Source organism: Oryctolagus cuniculus, chromosome 1 (assembly GCF_051225735.1).
Source record: "Oryctolagus cuniculus isolate XC-2025 breed Fujian yellow rabbit chromosome 1, ASM5122573v1, whole genome shotgun sequence".
In the NCBI taxonomy this organism is placed as follows: domain Eukaryota; kingdom Metazoa; phylum Chordata; class Mammalia; order Lagomorpha; family Leporidae; genus Oryctolagus; species Oryctolagus cuniculus.
This window is the reverse complement of record NC_142867.1, coordinates 20,852,874-20,870,219: the sequence shown is the minus strand read 5'-3', so window position 1 is coordinate 20,870,219 and position 17,346 is coordinate 20,852,874. Positions and strand designations below refer to the sequence as shown.

The following is a 17,346-nucleotide window of genomic DNA, read 5'->3' as shown; positions in this document are numbered from 1 at the left end:
GGAGGCAGGACAGAACCAGCACAGGGAAGCCTGGGGCTGCAGTTCCGACAGGGCGCCAGCAGTGCACCTGAGCCTGGTCTTGGAGCCCTGGGCCCTGGAGGCCCCAAGTGCAGAAGGTTGTTCACCCTGGTGGCCGCCAGGCTACACCCGCCCGCCCGGGGGAGGAGATCCCACCCCACTCAGCTGGAGCCCTAGCTCCGTCCTTCCTTCCTCCTCCAGCCACTTCCCGTGCAGCAGCACAGTCTGCAGAGGCAGCTGTACTAATTAAAAAATCTCATAAATACCGGGAGATAAGGATCCAGGGGTTTTGTTTTCTTATTTCTGCCCAGACTCCCCGGAGAGCCTTTTTGGTAGGAAAGTTCCCTTTGGAGCTGAAGTTTTCCTCCCAGACTTCAAAGACGGGGCTTCTGAGGAACACGACATCTGTTTAAACTGAACTTGAACCACGAGGTAGGCGCATCCCCCGGGAGAGGGAGGAGGCAGAGGGTGAGGATGTGGAATCTGCTTTCGTCTCATCGTCTCGTCTCGGGGGCCAGCTCCGCAGCCTGGGCCCTGAGTTCTGTAGCACATGCCAGCCACGTGGGGTGATGGGGATGCAGACCACTGGCCCTGGACCACAAGGGCCCTGTCCCCTGGGAGAAGGAGGACCCAGATCGGAGGCAGCTCCCTGTGCCCCCCGGAAGTCAGAGACTCGCGGTCGCCCCGACCTTGCCTTTGTGCCTGCAAACCAGGGTCCTCCTGCCTGCTCCTCTCCTCTCTTCCTTTCTGCCCGTCATCTCTTACTGAGCACCCAGGGGCCACCTGCCACCAAGCCCACCCACCTCACAGAACCCCAGGGCTCCCGCCACACACACACACACAGAGGAGGCCGGCCCCTGGGTTGTGGATACGTGGCCGTTATCGTGAAACCATCATCAGGACGCTTGGAAAACAGACGGGAAAGAGATCATTCCGCTGCCCGGCCCGGACAGAGGCCCCTCGGCTTCCTGCTTTTGTGCACACCCAGGCCGGGCGCGGACACGGCCATCATCAGAAAATCCGCTCAGTCCGGCTTCCTGCTTTTCTTTGCGCCCCACCCCTTGCTGCGCGTGGGGTTCCTTCCTGGAACTGCCCCCTCCCCCACTGTGGGTCACACCACCTGCTCCCAGCGTCCCTGTCACCTGCGAGCCTCCTGGGTCTAGGGGACACAATCACAGGACACCTGCTTGGACTTGAACTCTGAGGGAGGGCATTTGGCGGAGCAGTGAAGTTGCCGCATCCCACATCAAAGTGCCTGGGTTTGGTCTGTGGCTCTGGCTCCAGCTTCCTGTCGGTGTAGCCCCTGGGAAGCAGCAGTGGCGGCTCTAGGGACTGGGTCCCTGCCACCCACACACGTGGGGACCTGGATTGTGTTCCTCACCTTCCATCTCCCAGCCATTGTGGCCCTTTGGGTCATGACCCAACATATGGTACGTGTAGGGTGTGTGTGTGTGTGTGTGTGTGTGTGTGTGTGTCCACCTCGCAATTGGATAAAGAAAAATAAAAGTTTAACAATTTTTTGGACTTTATATAACCAATGAGTTAAATTTATAGCATGATTTTAGCCCATGCGGTATTTGCTCCGTGTGCTATGAGAGAGGTACACCGCAGTATTTGTTGTGTACCTAGAAGTTCAAGTTCAGCTTCCTCCGGCAGCCCCGTGCCTGGCGTGTCTTTTTCCACGGCGTAGTCCACGCCGCTGTATGTGACAGCAGAGACAGTGATGTGGCTGGTGGGTTTTGCTTTCCCATTGTGTGGGGAGCACTGTCCAGTGTCCTTCATGCCTCCCCTGGCGGCTGCCATCCAGGCTGCCCCGCGGCTCGGCACCCTGAGAGACTGCTGGGTGCCTGTGATCCCCGTAAGGCACAGCCTGGGAGCCCCTGATCACTCCAGATGTGTGCTCCCTGTCTGGGGGCGGGGGAGTGGGAGGGAAAGGTGGGGGGTGCGAGTCAGTGTTCCCTCCACCTCCCACCCCCTGAGCTGCTTCCTCCAGGTCCTGCCAACATCCATGGCAGGCTGTGGGAATAAGAACTGTCTTCCTCCTGCCACGTTGGAGGCAGTGAGGGTTGGAAGGCACTGGTCCAGGGCTGTACAGCCATGGAGGTGGGTGACACCTTCCTGTCCGTCCGTGGATTCATTTTTTTTCCCTTCTTAGGCAGCTTCAGGATGATAAAAATATCGAGCCAAGTGGCAGACAGTGATAAAAGCCAAGTGGTGGGAGGCTGGGAAGACAGAGTGTTGCCTCGTGGTTAAATGGATTTTCTGTTTAAGTGAGGGTTAAGTAGAAAACGGGTTTTGACGCAACCTCTGTTGTTGGCAGTCCCTCTCCGATGTATTAGCTGGCGCCCTGGTTTTCCTAAGTGCACCGTAATGACCATAATTGAATCTTTGCTGGCAGAGGCTCCTGCGGGCCATGGGGCACGCTGTTGTAGATGTCAATCTTCCTGAGCTTTCAGAGCCCACGGCAGCAGCCCCTGTACATCTGCAGCTGTCTCGTTCCATCTCCCCAGCTACCTCCCCGGGGCTGGGGCTCAGGAAGCGAGTTCAGTAAGCCCATTGTGTGGATGTGGAAACTGAGGTCCACCCGGGAAAAAGGGCTTGCCCAAGTTGCATGGGGCTGGTGAGGGAGCTGACCTGAAGTCGGCAGAGGTGACTATGGATTTGGCCCAGATTGAATTCCTGGCTCTTGCTTGCTGGCTGGGAGAAGGTCATTAAGTTTTAGAAGCCTCGGTGGCTTTATCTGTGCATTGGGTGTGATGACCCCTCTTCGTTCAGTGGAGCGGTGCCGTTGGGTGGGACGCACAGCGGGCCATCATGTATTTAAGGAGAACAAGCACCATCATGAGATATCCCCTCACCCCGGAGCCCCGCCCCTGGCTTCTGTCTGCTCCACTGTTCTGTCTCCAGGTGCTGGTGGGTTTGCGTCCTGGTGGCTGCCACAACCAGCCTGCCTGGCCTGGAGTCCCGACTCCATCCCCCGCTCCCTGTGTGAGCAGAGCCCTGGTCCTCAGTTTCCCATCCCTAAAATGGGCTGCTGTGTGGATTCAAAGAAGGGGACCCTGAGCTGGGGCTGGTGCCTTGTCAGGGTTTGACCTTGAGGTTCTGGGACTTGGCTGAACAAGTCCAGGCTCCCCAAGCTTCCATGGATTGGGTTCAATTCTGAGCACTTTATTTGGCTTTCTTTTTTTTTTTAGCTTTACTTATTTTTATTTATTTGAAAGGGAGAGAGGGAGAGAGAGAGAGAGGGAGAGAGATCCTTCATCTGCTGGTTTTCTCCCCAAATGCTCATCACAGCTGGGGCTGAGCTAGGCTGAAGCCAGGAGCCCCACACTCCATCCTCAGCTCCCACAAGGGTGGCAGGGACCCAAGCCCTTGAGCCACCACCTGCTGCCTTCCCAGGTGCATTAGCAGGGAGCTGGATCGGAACTGGAGACCAGACTGAAACCCAGGCTCTCTGATATGGGGCATGAGCGTCCCAAACAGGTGTCTTCGCCGCTGTGCCACTGTTGTGAGCATTTCAGCAGAGCTGAGCTCCAGGCCTGGGCTCCCTGTCGGTGGCCCAGGGTGTCTGTGGGCAGACTGGGGAGGGGAAATCCACCCCCAACCCCGCTGGCCTTGCAAGAGCCCCTCGGGGCACTTCTGTGCTTCCTCTGCACAAGCGGGCCTTGCTGGCACTTCCAAAGGTGTTTGTGTTTCTCCTTTAGGGATGCAAGGGGCACAGCGGCTTCTGTGTGGTGGCCGCTGGAACCTCGGCAGGTTGGGGAGGGGCACCTGGTGTGGCCTCGGGACTCCTGGGGGTTGGGGCACAGCTCAGAACCCAGTCACTGCTGCATTGGGGGTAGAGCTGGTTTACATATGTGTCTCTGTTGATGGGGAAGGCCCAGAGACGTGGCATGCTTTGTGAATATTTGCAGGCCAATGGCCATGGGGAGAAATGAACTCGTTCTCCCTCCCATGCCCCTGTTATCAGATCCCACTGTGCTCCCTGACGCCTGCCTTCCCGAGCCTCCCCGCTGCTTCCTCCCAGGGCATTCCTCGCAGTCTCCAGAGGGGCCGCTTTAATTCCCTGTGCATTTATGAGTGCCTACTGTATGCCAAGCTCTAGTTCCCAGGCTGAGGGCACTGGCATGAGCACCTGTGTGCATGGGTGGATTCTGTCGGCAGGCCCCCCAGGGAGACTTGCCCAGCCAAAGGGGTGCCGTGAAGGATTTGTGCACAGGAAGAAGGGCATACAGGCAGAGGGAAGAGCCCAGCAAACCCTTGGAGGGGCAAATGGCCAGTACCTCCACTGGCCCTGGGATCCTCCAGGGAGCGAGTAAGGCAGGCACTGCCAGTCTACCCCAGGCAATGCTGCTAAAGGCATGTAGGGGAACTTAGAGCAGCCTCAGGCTGCCTCTCTCCAGGCCTCGATCTCCTCATCTGTAAAATGGGGAGAAGGAAGACTCCAGCATTTGTAACCCACTCATTTCCTCCATCTATGCATGAAGGGCCATTGTGCACCTGCTATGGCTGGCACTGGGTAGGGGTTGAGGGTGCAGAGAGTACCCAGTCATCCGCCAGCCTGGAGCCGACAGTCTTGGTGGTCTGGCTCTCAGAACTTCCAGCTCTGGGCAGGGCTGGCCCTGACTTGCAGACAAGGGGCAGCCAGTGTGGCCACCTGTGCGATGGGTGGAGGATGTGGGGATTCCTGGGGACACTGGTCTAGGTCTTTGGGTGCATGCACCAGGCATCCTGGGGGACGGCTGGATGCTCACAGGTCCTGGCTGTGCAGTAAGACCAGCAGCCCAGGCTCTGGGTCTTGCTGAGCCGAGGAAGGAGCTGAGCTTGTCCTTCTGAGACCCTCGGCCCAGGAGTCAGCCCAGGATTGACCACTGGCCCTCCTCAGCGTGGGAGAAGCTTCCATTATACTCTGTTCTAGTTCCTTCTGTATTCACACTTTACCCCTCCTCTTGCCACACCTCCTTTCGTGGTGCTCAGGTGTGCCTGTGGATTTTCGAGAGGGTTCCTGGTGGTGCCACCCAGGGCATGTGATGTGGAACCAGCCCTTCCCTGTCAGGTTCCAAAATAGGGCCAGGGAGCACCAGTTTCAAGCCCACGTGCTCCCAGATGCTGATCAGAGCACCATCTATGGGCCGGCTCTGTGGCACAGTGGGTTAAAGCCCTGGTCTGCAGTGCTGCCATCCTATATGGGTGCTGGTTTGAGTCCCGGCTGCTCCACTTCTGATCCAGCTCCCTGCTAATGCACCTGGGAAAGCAGCCGAGGATGACCCAAGTCCTTGGACCTCACATGGGGGACCTGGAGGAAGCTCCTGGCTCCTGACTTCGGATCAACTCAGTGGGGCCAGACCCTGGGGAGGGTTAGCAGGAAGGGTAGGGACTTCTAGTTCTGGAACCCTGGGGCTCAGAGCTGTGACAGAAGTCTGTCAGCCCTGGGACTGGCTCTGTGGCGTGCTGGGTGAAGCCACTGCCTGCAGTGCCGGCATCCCATATGGGCACTGGTTCGAGTCCCAGCTGCTCCACCTCTGATCTAGCTCTCTGCTATGGCCTGGGAGGGCAGTGGTAGATGGCCCAAGTCCCCTGCACCCATGTGGGAGACCTGGAGGAAGCACCTGGCTCCCAGCTTCGGAATGGTACACTCCAGCTGTTGCAGCCATTTGGGGAGTGAACCGGTGGATGGAAGACTCTCTCTCTGCCTCTGCCTCTGACCTCTCTGTAACTCTTTCTTTCAAATAAATAAATAAATCTTTAAAAAGAAGAAGAAATCTGTTAGCCCTGGGGCCTTGCCAGGACTCAGACAGTGAGAACCTGTGCTATACACCCAAGCCTTCACTCTCACCTCCCCATACCCACACCTGCACACACCTGCACACACCCGCATGCTCACCTGTGCATAGCCACATATCTATGCATACCACATATGCTTACCTACCTGTATCTGTCTACCCATACCCCTGTGCATACCCACACACTTCCCTACTCACCTATACACACATCTATATACACACCCCACTAACCTGTGCACACGCACCCACACATTGGTGTAAATCTATACACACAACTGTCACACCCAGCGACTCACCTGTACATACCTACCTAGCACACCTATGCACACCCACTACTTGTTCACACCTTCATGTACACCTGTACATAGTCCTCACGTCCCTGCAAATAGCCACGCTCACCTGTGTACACCTCCACCCATGCCTGCACCTGCTCTCCCACACAGCCAGTCACATGCCTACACCGTTTACCTGGGCACATTGACACATGCCCTGCACACTGCTACCCAAGCACCCACACATACCTACCTCTGTTATCCCGAGTACACATGCACCTGTCTGTACTCACATCACCATGCACACCTCCCTCCTTGCACACAGCCCTCATGTGCCTCTCTCATACATCTGCCCCAATCCCCCTCCCCCAGCCCCAGGTCCTTCCCTCTCATTGCAAGCACACATCCTCCCTGCCCCAGCCCACCAAATGCAATGTGCGTGCATACACACACACATGCACACACACACACACGCCTTCACATGTGTAGCTTAGCCTTGGGCCAGGCTGGCCTGTTTCACTGCTCTGGGCCTGTAGAACTATGGATTATTCACGACCTATAACCAGAAGCAGTGCCCAACTGGTGTCTGCGGCAGAAGTTTGAGTCAGGGAAAAATCTGGACCTGGTGTAGGTGCCCTTCGAGCCTGGCTGCTCTTCTGTTTCACCTCACCCTGTGTTCGTTCATTCATTCATTCATTCATTCCCACATCCACCTGTTCATACATTCTGTGCGTACTGGGAGCAGCCATGCAGCCCCAGACCTGGCGCTTGCCCCTATGGGGCTCAGCTTGTCACAGTCCACCCGCTTCCGCATTTCCTTCGTGAGCTGCAGGTTCCAAGGTTTGCTAAGGGTAAAGGATGTGGATACTCACTTCTGGAACCAGAAGCTCTGGCGTCCAGTCTTTGCTGCTTGTCAGCTGTGTGGCCTCATCCTGGAGCCTCAGTTTCCCCTTCTGTAGAACAGGAGTTGTGGCACCTGACTGCCAGGGAGGAGGGCCTTGGCCTGGTTGGACAGCAGCTGTGAGCACTGACTTGGGGATTTCTGTGTCCATCAAACCAAACCCACTTTAAAACAGGGGTCGCCGGTCAGGGTGCCGAGGTTCACGTGGCCCGCCAGTCTGGGCCTGGCTGTGGGCTGCCTATGTTCAGCCTGCCTCTGTCAGTTTCTTCTCTCTGTCCCTAGGAGACAGGATGCTCTCTAGAGGCTTCTGCAAGGGATGGGAGGAGCAGCCAGGCACTGGGGGGCTTGGCCCTCTCGGGGCTGCCACCGCTGTCATACCTGGCTACAAAGTAGGGAGACTGGAACGTGCTGGCGAAGGCTTGGGACACCTCGCTGGGAGCTGCGTGCTGAGTGTCGCCGGAAGGCAACCTAGTGTCACTCAGATTCTTCCAGGAGGCCCCGTTGCCCTCCCCTGGGTGCTCCGCGAGGGGGTGCAGCTGCTGAGGGGCTGCCTTGTTTCTTTCTTAAATGTTGCAACACTTTGAATTGGTCCTGGACAATACGACCAATGTTTTGGTCTTTGTTCTGGAGGAGTGAGACACCTGGGCATGCGTGCACCCACACACCTGTGCAGGGCGGCTGCTGGCTTCCTGGTGCAGGGGACTCCATCCTGTGTGCCTGAGCGCCTCCAGGGGCTGTGACTGCACTCAGAGGAGCCCACGGGTCCTTGTCAGATACTGAAAAAGTGAAATCTTCCAGCAGCTCCAGACCGTGGGAATGTCTTCCCTCACCTCCCTGGGCGTGGTAACAACACAGGACTGCAGAGTCTTTTATTTATTTAAATTGTCCATTTATTTACCTGGATTATTCGAGAGAAAGAGAGAGAGAGAGAGAGAGAGAGAGAACTCTCCCATCTGCTGGTTTACTCCCCACATCCCTGCAATGGCTGGGGCTGGAATAAGCCAAAGCAAGGAGCCTGGAACTCCATTTGGGTCTCCCACCTGGATGGCAGGGACCCAAGCACCTGCAGTCAATCCCTGTTCCCTCCCAGGAGCAACCTCTGACCATGGGTTGACTGACTCCCCTGTTCTAGAACCTTCTTGGAAGGGAATTGTCCAGGAGGTGCTCTGTGCTGGGTATCCTGCACTCTGCTTAATGTTTCCAAGATACAGCCACGTTGCCTGTAGCAGTAGCTCCTTGCTTTTCATTGCGGAGTGAACTCCTTCCCATATACAGTCACCCCTTGGTGGATACTTTGTTGTCTCCGGCTTGGTTGGGTTTTGTTTTTTGGCTACTCTGTATCAAGCTGCCATGAACATTTGAGGGCAAGCCTTAGTGTGAGCTCCCAGGGTAGGCGGATGTTGAATTGATAAGAAACTGCCAGACTGTTTTCCAACATGGTTGCATCACCTTACAGAGTGCGTGCCAGTTCCTGCACACCCTGGCCAGCGCGTGGCCTGCTTAGCATTTTAATCTCAGGTCGTCTGACAGTCGCTTCTCTTTACACTTTGCACTTCCACCTCCCTAGTTAGCTGACGGCCCTGGGCGTCTTTTCACATTGTCATTTGCTTACTTTTTTCTGAGACACTTGTTCAAGTCTTTTGTCCACCTTTATTGGATGGTTTGTCTTGTTCTTAGTTTTCATTTAATTTAAATCGGCATAGAAGTGGCACTTCTGGGGTACTGTGGGATGATGACGTTTGGCACGTGGAATCCTTGTGTGAGGTTCTAGTCGGGGTAAGCGCCTCCGTCTCCTCATATGTTTATCATTTCTCAGTGCCAAAACCATTCAGAGCCCTTTCTTGTAGTGTTTTTGAAACACACACACAGAGCATTATCGCTCTCTGTCACCCCACCGCGCAGTAGACCGCTAGAAATTCTCTCTTATCTAGCCATACCTTAGTATCCTCCGTGTCTCTTTTTGAACATGCAGTTAATGGAATTCTTTATTTTCAAAGAAAAAAAAAAACATAGAGCATCTTCATGACCTTGTGGTAGGCAAAGATTTCTGAGGCCAGACATTACAAAGAGGGCCCACAGAGGAGAGTTGGAGAAGCGAGAGAAGTCATCAGGGCAGCACAGCTGGGAAGGGCACGGTTGGGAAGGAGCTGACCAGCGCTAGGGACCTGCTGTCTCCAGGCACCTGCCGGGCCTGGCCCAGTCCTGTGGCCCCTACTTCTTGCTGCCAGAGTGATCTTCGCGGAGCAGCCGTGGTGCCATGGGTCAGCTCCAGTCCTTGGGATCCATCCCTGGACCCTTGCTTGGCCTCCAGGCTCTGTGGGCCTGCCTCTGGCCCTGTGGCCCTGGCCATCTGTGTCCTGGCCAGCACTCAGGGCTGTGCCTAGTAAGCGCGTGACCACTCAGAGGTAACTAACTAACCTGTCACCATCAGGCAAGACAGCACCAGCCCCTTATTCCCACTTTCCTGATTGGGAAACTGAGGCTGTGGGGAGTTTTCAGCCTTGCTCAGGGTCCCGCAGCAGGCGAGAGGCAGGGGCACAAGGGCACCGCAGGCCTGATTTTCCAGTACTTATACCCCAGGGAGGCTGCACTCCTTAGTCCAAATGATTCGCCAGTAACATGAGTGGTGAGCGCTATAAAGATGCGAAGCGCAGTGTAAGTACCATGTCGTTAAAAACGTCTAAGGAGATTTTAATCATCCCTAACCACAGTAATGAGCCAGACAAAGCATCCTTCTCAGGCTGCGCAGGGCCGGGCTGTAATGCGTGGCTTTCATAGGGGCCTGACGTGTTTCGCACCATGCACGCCTTGGGTAAATGCTGATGAGATGCAAGAGGCTACTTACGCATTCAGTGGGGGATCCGTTAGAGCCGCGTACTGAACCCGAGTGCCAGCCCCAGACCCACAATTACCAAAGGGTCCCGTGTGCACTGCCGGCTTCCCTTTCCCATCCTGGATTTTCCATTCAGCCTCCTCTCCCTATTTTTCCTAATGACTTTTCCACATCGATTGCTTTAATACTTTCTGTTCAGTTATATATGCATTCAGTGTGTGGAGCCCTGGCGCCATGGACGGGGACCCCAGGGCTCCCAGCCCCACCCCTGCAGCCCTGTACCTCTGCCCCGCCCCACCCTCACCCCCTGGAGCCTGCTCCCCTCCCGCCATGCCTTTTTCTGCTATGGCCCATACTGCATCCCCTGTGAGTGTTTTTTCCACAAAGTTCATGGCTTTGGCAAGAGACTTGGGCATGATTTATAAAGTTCCCTCTGTCTGAAGGCCTTTGCCCGCCTTTCCTTCCCTCTAGCGGGCATTTGTTTGTTTTATTTGAGGGGGAGGGGCTCTTGCTGGCTGCTTCACTCCCCACTCTGGGCTCTCCCACATGGATTCCAGGGACACAGCCTCTTGGGCTGCTGCAGCAGGAAGCTGGAATCAGGAGCGGAGCCAGGACTCGCACCCAGGCCCTTGGACAGGGGACGTGGGCATCCCGAGGGCTGGCTGAACTGCCACACCATCCTCCGCCCCTCTGTACCAGGCCGTGGGCTGGACTTGGCAGGACTTCAGACTCAGCGGCCGCTCGTTCCTGGCGCCTCTCACTCTTGCTGTCTGGGGACCAGGCGGTGCGGGCAGCTGCGGTGCTGCTGTGGGGGTGTTGGTGGTCAGAGGGGCAGGATGGGAGGTGTCCAAGACAGGCTGAGGTCTTTTTTTTTTAAAGACTTATTTATTTATTTAAAGATTGATTTATTTTATTTGAAAGGCACAGCTGAAGAGAGAGAGGGAGAGACAGAGAGGGAGAGGGAGAGAGGGAGAGAGGGAGAGAGGGAGAGAGAAGGTGTTCCATCTGCTGGTTCACTCCCCAAATGGCTGCAATGGCTGGAGCTGAGCTCATTCGAAGCCAGGAGCCAGGAAGTTCTTCTGGGTCTCCTATTGAGTGGAGAGACCCAAGGACTTGGGCCATCTTCTACTGCTTTCCCAGGTGCATTAGCAGGGAGCTGGATCAGAAGTGGAGCAGCCGGGACTAACTGGCGCCCATTTGGGATGCTGGCACTGCAGGCAGCAGCTTTACCTGCTACGTCATAGTGCCAGCCCCCATTTATGTATTTGTTTATTTGAAGGTAGTAATGTATATAATTATATGTGACTATGTTTCTACATAGTTATATATAATATTACATATTGATATATAATACATTATATTATAGTGTGTATTATATAAAATATAATGTATTAATATATGTAATACATATTAATATAACTATTATATGTATATTTGGGGAGACAGAGAGATCTTCCATCCACTGGTTCACTCCCCAAATGCCTGAAACAGCAAGGGCTGGGCCAGCGCAAAGCCAGGAAGGAACCCAGAGTGCCATCCGGGTCTCCTGTGTGGGCGTCAGGGCCCCAAGCACTTGGGCCATCATCATTGCCCTCCCAGGTGCGTTAGCAGAGAGCTGGACTGGAAGTGGAGCAGCCGGGACGGAACCAGGCACTCTTGTTCGGGATCGCCCCCTTTCCCTCCCTCATTGTTGGGGCAGTCGTAGGAGGCCAACTCTGCGCACCGTTAGCCAGAGCAGGAAGGAGATTTTATGCTGCCTGTGGGGCGAAGACAAAGCCACAGGATTTGTTCTGAGCTGTGACAGATACGATGGATTCCAGGTCTGAGCACATTGGGACCAAATTTAGACTTTGGAAGGAAAATAACGACATGAGCTGCATTGTGAGTACTTCCCACATTCCTCGAGCACTTGCATTAACTTAATCAATGGAATCCCATTTTACAGATTCGGAAACTGAGTCCCATAGGGCCCAGGAGCCCCTGGGAGCCGTAGGCAGGGAGACGTTTGGGGGAGCCAGGGAGCAGTGCTCACCCCAGGCCCCACTCCCAGGGTGGGTGTGATTATTGCCTGCATGTCTGCGGTCTCAGCCGCTCTTGGGGCAGCCCTGATGTCCTCTAGAGCTTTCTATGAGGACGGACGTGGTCTGTCCCTGTGTCCATTGGCCGAGATGAGAGCCATTGCCACATTGAATGCTTCTAAAGGCGACTGTGGAAAGGAAGGACCGGCATTTTCCGTCATCTCTACTAACAGGTGCAGAGCCACACGTGGCCGGTGGCTGCCCCATTGTGAGTGCAGGTGGGAGGGGGTGGTTTCCTGCCACAGGCCACGCTGGCACCTTGCTGGTGGCAGGTCCTCCTGGGCCGCAGACACTGGACAGGATGGGGGTCATGCGTCAGAGCTGGTTTTACACTGATTCCCTCCCTGAAGCATCCACGTGTGTGGCCGGTGCTGTGCAGGTGCCTGCATGTGTGTGGGGACAGAACCGCAGGGGGCCTCACGCCTGGGTCCTGCAGCCACGCGTGGCATCTGGAGAGGAGCAGGGGCGGCAAAGGGAGAAACACCTGCAGGAATTCTCTTTGTAGCAGCCTTTCACTTTACAAGTTTTATTTATTCATTCATTATTTGGAAGGCAGAGAGGGGTAGATTTTTTTTTAAGATTTTATTTCTTTATTTGAGAGTCAGAGCTACACACACACACACAGAGAGAGAGAGAGAGAGAGAGGTCTTCTATCCACTGGTTCACTCCCTAAATGGCCACAATGGCCAGAGCTGGGCCAATCCGAAGCCAGGAGCTTCTTCCAGGTCTCCCATATGGGTGCAGGGGCCCAAGCACTTACGCCATCTTCCACTGCTTTCCCAGGCAATAATAGAGAGCAGAATCAGAATAGGAGTAGCTGGGACTCGAACCAGCACCTACATGGGATGCCAACACTGCAAGCAGAGTCCAGCCTACTATGCCACAGCGCCAGCCCTAAGGGATAGATCTTGCATCTGCTGGTTCATTCCCCATATGCTTCTAACAGCCGGGACTGGACAAGGCCAAAGCCAGGACCTCCATCCAGGTCTCCCACGTGAGTGGCAGGGGCCCGGGGACTTGAGCCATCCTCTGCTGCCTCCCAAAGTGTGCAGTAGCAGGAAGCTGGAATCCGAAACAGAGCCAGGACCCGAGCCCAGGCAGTCTGCTAAGCTGGCAGTGACACCCTCACGTCGGGCACTGGCTTTTACCCACCGGGGGAGCTCTTTCCCCAGCCTGCGGTGTTTGTAAGAGGCCTAGCAGGTAACATCGGTGAAGCCAAGGCTCCCGGGCCCCAGCAGAAGTCAGTCCCAGGCGGGGCAAGAAACCTCCCACCAGCGTCACATCGTGGCGGGGTTTCCCCAGCTGTAGTTGATGGGGAGGTAAATGACTTAACATAGGGCTTCTGGAAGAAAAATGGCTCTGTTGGCTCTTATGTCTGCTAAGGAAAAGGATCAGTCTGTCCCTCCATGAACGTGCTGCGTAGTGTGGTACACGCTGGTTAGCTTCTCTGAGCTTCAGCCCTCTGGTCTGACAAAGGCAGGCATCGCGAGCTCACAGGGGCTGGCGGGAATGGCGAGATGGAGCGTGGGGCCGGGCTGGGAGCTGTGCTCTCCGGGGGACTTGGAGATTAGTGAGGCTGATCCCAAGCACACCAGGGAGGCCTTGCAAGCCCTCCACCCGGAGCCGTGGCCTCTGTGGCATGAGAAGCAAACATACCCCAGATCGGTAGGAAATGAGTCTTTATTTTCATAGCCTGTCGGCAGGACACCGCAAGCACTGGCGAAGGAAAAAACAATAACAGAATGGATCTCCGGGGGCTCTGGGGAGAGCGGCCTGCCCTCCTCCTTCCACTTCTTATCCGTGTGGGGCTGTGCAGGGTGAAAAGGGGCCCTTGCCCCCCGCCCTGAGCCCTTTCCAACTGCTGGGGACCCGGGAGATGATCCTGGGACTCTCAGGGTTTTCTGGGGTCCCTGTGCGGGTGTCTCGTCCTGTCTCTGCGTCCAGGACCCCAGCTCTCATGGACCCACTGCCCTTGGCTGGTCCCTGGGACAGCAGCCTCACTACTGGGCAATGAAAGGCCAGGGAAGGGTTATGGATGGTGTGTGTGTGTGTACGTGTGTGCATGGGTGCTTATACGTACATGTGCATGTGTGCGCATGCATGGTGTGTGTTGCATGTGTGTTCACATGTGTGTGCACGCACACATGTACATGAGTGTGTATGTATGTGTGTGTATGTGTGCTCTGAGCCATAGAAGACTCAAAAAGGACCTGGGCTGGCTGATGTCTGGACCTGCTTAAGCAGAGCAAGAGGTTTATGTATCCCGCGGCCTCCTCTGAGCCTCAGCTTCCCCGTCTGTAAAGTGGGACTAATTCTCAAAGTTCGAGAACAGACCAGTACACAGCCAAGAGCACCAACGGTGCCTGTAAGATGGCAGCCGGAACAGGGCAAGGCGCTGTTGTCCTGGGCGAGTGATGGCGGGGGACCTGTTGTCCCCAGCATCATGGAGACCTCTAAGCAGGCTGACGTTTGGACAGAGTCAGGAGGTGAGGGAGCAGCCCCCAGCATCGAGCATCCACGGAGGGCAGAGGGAGCCTCAGGGCTGCACTGCTGTGGGGCGGGGGTGGGGAGGTGGGGCCAAGTGGACAGAGGTGAGGGGCGTGGCCAGTGGCCTTGCCAGCCCAGGGCTGCAGCATCTGCCTTGCTGGTGCACGGGCCGCATCAGTGCCCTCTCGTTCACTTATGTCTCATTAGCATTTTCTTATTAGAGAGTTAGAGAAAGAAGGAGACAGAGCACCTGTCTGCTTGTTCACCCCCCGAATGCCTGCAATGGCCAGACTAGGCTGGGCCAAACCTGGAAGCTCAGAACTCAACCTAGGCCTCCCAGGTCAGTGGCAGGGACCTACCTACTGGGCCATCCCTGCCGCCTCCCCTCCCAGGGTCTGCATTAGCAGGAAGCTGGAGCTGGGAATGGTACCCTGATGGGGATGTTGAAGTTTTAGCCACAAGGCTCGACGCCCTCCCCTCAGCTTGCTCCCACAGCCCTGGAGGAATGAGCAGACGGGTAGCATGTGCCAAGGCCCTGAGGTCAGGAAAGTGACTCGTGGGGAAAGGACATTGCCTGTCAGTGCCTGTCAGTCATTGGCTAGAAGACTATCGGGCAGGGAGGTGAGGTGGTTCAGAGAACCCCTGAGTCAGCTTGTGAGAGCCCAGCAGCTCCAGGACTGAGGGCACCCCCGCCCCCACTGAAGGAGTCGCAGGTGCACAGGGGGAAGCGGGTGCACTGAGGCGAGGCGTCAGAGGGGAGTCGCCAGGAGCCACGGTGACTGCCATGCCCTGCCGGGACCCAGGGCTCTCCTGCAGCCTCCGTGGAGGTGCCTGGGCCAACTCTCAGCTGTTCCGCTTCTGAGTAAGCCTCCTGCTCACATGTACTCTGGAAGGTAGTGGATGATGGCTCAGGTTCTTGGGTCCCTGAGACCCGTGGGAAACTCGGGTTGGGTTCCAGGGCTCCTGGCTGCTGTAGCCATACAGGGAGTGCGCTGCCCCCCTCAGAGAAAATCACAATTAATTTAAAAAATAAAGCCAGGATGTTCGGTTACCTGGAGCACCAACAGGATTTGCTACAGTGTTGCAACCCCTTGAGTCTCAATTTTCTCTTCTGTATAATGACAGCACAGGCACCGGCGCTGTGGCATAGCGGGCAAAGCCACCGCCTGTGATGCCGGCATCCCATATGGGTGCTGGTTTGAGTCCTGGCTGCTCCACTTCCCATCCAGCTCTCTGCTGTGGCCTGGGAAAGCAGTAGAAGATGGCCCAAGTCCTGGGGCCCCTGCACTCACATGGGAGACCTGGGAGAAGCTTCTGGCTCCTGGCTTCAGGTTGGCTCAGCTCTGGCCATTGGAGCCATTTGCAGCAGATGGACGATAGCCCTCTCTCTCTCTCTCTCTTGGTTTCTATCTCTGTAACTCTGCCTTTCAAATAAGTAAAATAAATATTCGGCTGGCGCACCGCGCTGATCCGAAGGCAGGAGCCAGGTGCTTCTCCTGGTCTCCCATGGGGTGCAGGACCCAAGCACCTGGGCCATCCTCCACTGCACTCCCGGGCCACAGCAGAGAGCTGGCCTGGAAGGGGGCAACCGGGACAGAATCCAGCGCCCCGACCAGGACTAGAACCCGGTGTGCCGGCACCGCTAGGTGGAGGATTAGCCTAGTGAGCTGCAGCGCCGGCCCATTTTCCATGAACTTTCTGAAGTAGCCATGCAGAACCAACGCCATGGGGTGGCAGGTGAGGACAGGGCATGGCCTGAAGTGTCGGCTCTGTGGGCCCCCCACCTGCCACACACCAGGGGGCCTCAGGCCCCTGGATGATGACAGCAGATAGGGGTCCCTGCAGTTCTCTGCTGCTGCCTGCATTCCCCCCCACCCCGGACCCTGCCATCCGTTTGACCCCCGCTGCTCCTGGCCTGAGTCTGGGAGAGGAGCTGGCTGTGTCTTTAACGTTACACAGCGCATTTCACAAGGGATGCCGTCTCCACGGCAACCGCACACTCAGATAAGCAAGCCGGCCTCATTTTTTCTGAAAGGTTGAGGAACTGGGTGGGGGGAGTGAGGCGATCTGTCAGCGGGTGGGACTTGAAAGCAAGTTAATCCTCAGGCTCAGGCTCCGATTGCTTCCTCCGGGAGCCAAGGTGAGCCATTAGAGGAGGGGGCGGCAGGACCCCTCCTCCTGGCACCCCATCTCCAGCACAGGGGCTGCCACTGGACGCCTGGCGAGAGAAAGGAAGAGAAAGGGCTACGGTCAAGTTGTGTTTGATAAATTACAGCACTGTATGTGCCACCAGCTGGGGAGTCGGGGGAGAGAGAGAGAGAGAGAGTGTGTGTGTGTGTGTGTGTGTGTGTGGAGCTGTGGGGGGTGTTGGGATTAAGGACTCAGGCTGTGCACTCACACACAGGTAGCTCCAACTTCTGGCTCTGCCAGAGACTGAGGTGTTGGACAAGCTACTCAACCTGTTGAAGCCTCTGTTTCTTCATCTGTAAAATGGGTCTAGTAACAAACATCTCTTGAAGTTGGTGTAAGGATTGAATGAGAACGAATTATGTACCAGTGCTGAACATGGTGTCTAGCATACCGTAGGTACTTAATAAATGCTATGTGTATTTTAATGGTCAAGCATCTTTAAAAAAATGGATGATATTTATTTGAAAGTGGAGACACAGAGACACAGCATCTGCTGATTCACTCCCCGAATGCCCTGAAACCAGGAGCCGGGGACCCAGTCCAGGTCTCCCGTGTGGGTGGCAGGGACCCAACCTACTTGAGCCCTCACCTGCTGCCTCCCAGGGTTCGCAGTAACAGGAAGCTGGAATCAGGAGCCGAGTCGGGACTGGAACCCAGGCCCTCTGATGGGACCATGGCATTGCTGCCACACCAGTGCCCACCCCAGCGTTCCCTGTGATAAGGCGTCTCTGTGGGGAGAAGGGGGCCACTTGGAATGAAGCTCAGGGGCACTGCCCAAGCCACA

General features: G+C 56.0%; 1 protein-coding gene across 2 annotated transcripts in view; it reads left to right on the top strand.

Moving 5' to 3' along the window:
- The window catches only part of TSPAN18 (tetraspanin 18), a 166,182-nt gene that overhangs the window by 44,556 nt on the left and 104,280 nt on the right, over positions 1-17,346 (top strand). Inside the window, exon 1 of one of the 2 annotated variants that reach the window (XM_089309157.1) lies at positions 218-450. The exons of the other annotated variant lie outside the window; for it this stretch is intronic. The gene's annotated coding sequence lies outside the window, so the exon portion shown is untranslated. Of the gene's footprint in view, positions 1-217; positions 451-17,346 lie in introns of those variants that run through there. 2 annotated transcript variants of the gene reach the window in all.